Raw genomic sequence first — 2,969 nt, forward strand, 5'->3', positions numbered from 1 at the left:
TAATGTGTGATGAGTTTTCATTTAATAAACTTATACTGATACAACTAACAGAATTCACAGATTTAGGCATTTTCCTTCATTATTACATTTCTTTCTTCTTTTCTAAGTTGCTAAGAATTGGCTTTCTGAATATTTCATATATACATCTGTCTCAATCCCTGCTTTTGCTACTGAAATACAGGTCTTTATCTCTTGTCTTATATATCATGGGAGCTCTCTCCCTGGACTTCTTTCTCTGCTCCCCTCTGGTTCCCTCTTCACACTGCACTTAAAACCACAACAGTAATTTGCAACAGTGATCATGCCATCTGCCTAAAAGCCTTTTTAAAAAAATGTGCAATGCTTCACCAATTTGCATATCATCCTTGCACGGAGGTCATGCTGATCTTCTCTGTATTGTTCCAATTCTAGTTTATGTGTTGTCAAGGTGAGCTCTGAAAAACCTTGTAGCAGTCTAGAGTTAATAGTATCTGAAATGGGGGGAGGAGGGCACAAGACCAAGAAGGACTAAAAAGGGCAAAAAATAATAGTGGGTTCAGTGAATAAGAGTTAGATGGTCAATATTTGTCAATGTGTTTTTATGTCCCTAAATATAACAGAGTGAGCTAGAACTATTTCTATTTCTTTCAAGTGTTTATGTGAAGGCTTGGGAAAGAAGTCTCTGGATTTTATTAATATCATTTATTTTTCCTTATCTTACTTAATTGTGGCCATATTGAGAACATACAGAACACATGACTCACCAGAGGGAGACAGAGAGAGGGAGAAGAGATGTAAGAAAGCAAATCACCAGGTCTGGGACTCAAACCATGGTAGGACATGTGGGAATTCAGCACTTTAACCACCATGCCCTATTGGCCCATCTTATTTAATATTCCTCATGGGTCCTTCATCAAATTCAAATTCATGTTCATGTCAATTGCATTATTTTTAGTATTCTCATAAGGAAACTACACACTTCATCAAAAAGTTCTATACTCAAATAATGTCTACAATTAGAGTCTGAGTCCACTGTTCTAAACTGGTGAATACAATTTGATTGTGCTACACTTCACTATACACAAAGGGATTAGGCAGTGAGTTAAAAAGGTAAATAGGGGACCCTCCCCCCCCACACACACACAAAAGCATCATTGTGGGAGTAAAGAGTATGGAAATACAGAATAAGGGACCAGCAGTTAGAGTAATGGCTATGTCTCTGGACTCCCACGTAGTCGACTGCGGTTTGCATCCTGGACCCGGTGGCTTAAAACTCATGCCGGGTGTGTGTGTGCGTGCCCAAGATCCTGAGAGGAGAATGGAGGAGAAGGGATTGTGGCGTGACCATCCCCACGAGGGGTGATTTCTCGCTTTCTGTCTCTCTGTCTCTCTCTGTCTGTCTGGCGAGCGCACGCGCCCTATAGCAAAAACCTCTCCAAAAAAAAAAGGAAGAAAAAGAAATACAGACTAAGAACAGAACTGGAGAAACTATGAACTGTTTTAATAATTTCTCTGTAAATCAGGGTTAGTGGAGGAATGAAGCTCCTAGATTTCCCCCTTAATATCATATACACTGATCCCTTTACTTTATATATAATTAACTACAGTTAAGATTACATCTCAGAGGGGCTGTAGGACAGTCAAGAATGAAACCATTTGTTCTGAGGAAGCCTAGGGGAAAAAGAAGCAGCCTGCTCCTAGCTAAAGCACATCTCTTTACTGTTTGCTTGCTTGTTCACTTCCCCTTCCCAGGCCCCCACCTCATTAGTCTCTGTCACTGATTTCTCCCTTGCAGCTGACCCTCTGTTTGCTTTCTTACTCTGGTTTGCCTTCTTACTCCAGCTTGGCCACCTGAACATCAGGATCCTTCAGACCCAGGTTCGTTCAAACCCACTGGAACCATGTCAACATAGAACTTTCTAGAATTTAATGTTTCTATTTACTAAATTTGCAGCAGTGAATTAACTCAAGCTAATGATTCTAATGTCCATCTATATGGCTCTCTATAGTACCTTCTGATTTGAAATCAAGGACCAAGTTACCAGAAATGCATGTTGTATAAATTCTTGGATTGATCAAATTTTAGAAGATTCTGTTAAGTGTTTTAATTCAAACCTGCATTTGTTTGTGAGCTGTACTAGTTTTCTTAAAAGAAATATTTGCCATTTCATTCTCCAGAATGTAAAGTCAGGATAAAAAAAATGCAAAATAAGATGATCTAACTTCTTATCCTGACAGCACAAAAATACACATATATATTAGGAATAGATTAGTATTCGGTATATTAAGAACTACAAAACAATAAAACATATTGAATAAGAATAGTCAAATTACAAAGAAATAAAAACTGTAAAACTGTATGAAATAAGGTTTCTGTATTACTAATGATCAGATAAATCAGATTAAACAATACCATTTTTCATATATTAGAATGCAGGCATTGGAATTTTGATAATATCAAATGTTGGTGAGTTTATCAGGAAATTTTTTCTCCTGTATATTGATGTCAGGAAATAAAGTTGAACAGGGAAATTGAATGGCAATTTGGAATTGCTATCAAAATATAAAGTAAAAATACCACAGACTCAGGAATCCTATGAGGTATCTGCCGTAGAAAAGTACTCATACATATATACAACAAAGTCTGAAAAAAATATGTATTAAACAATACATAAATAAAATAAAAACAAAACCAAAAATGTATGAAAAAGGTAATTACTAGAAAAATAGACATATTTGGGCTCTGGAATATTATAAACATTTAAAATAGTTGAAATGATAGAGATGCTAGAGACGCATTGATGAATAAAGAAGCACTTGACAAAATTATATATTCTGATAAATACTACTTATGCAATGAAATATAATCTATTTTCTATATATAATTTTGTATGTTTAATGTTTATATAGATGTGCCTGTAGACTATGAAAGCTGGTACATTATAAAGGGTGGAAAGGATCAACACTAAACTAGTAGCAACATTGTCCCT

At 35.9% G+C, this 2,969-nt stretch overlaps 1 non-coding gene across 1 annotated transcript; it reads right to left on the reverse strand.

Annotated features, from left to right (window-relative positions):
• Window positions 1-328: 328 nt before the first annotated feature.
• Window positions 329-435, reverse strand: LOC114008213 (U6 spliceosomal RNA). The gene has a single exon (XR_003549765.1). It is a non-coding gene; the product is annotated as a U6 spliceosomal RNA (small nuclear RNA).
• Window positions 436-2,969: the final 2,534 nt, after the last annotated feature.

Source organism: Tupaia chinensis, unplaced genomic scaffold (assembly GCF_000334495.1).
Source record: "Tupaia chinensis unplaced genomic scaffold, TupChi_1.0 Scaffold000309_1, whole genome shotgun sequence".
In the NCBI taxonomy this organism is placed as follows: Eukaryota; Metazoa; Chordata; class Mammalia; order Scandentia; family Tupaiidae; genus Tupaia; species Tupaia belangeri.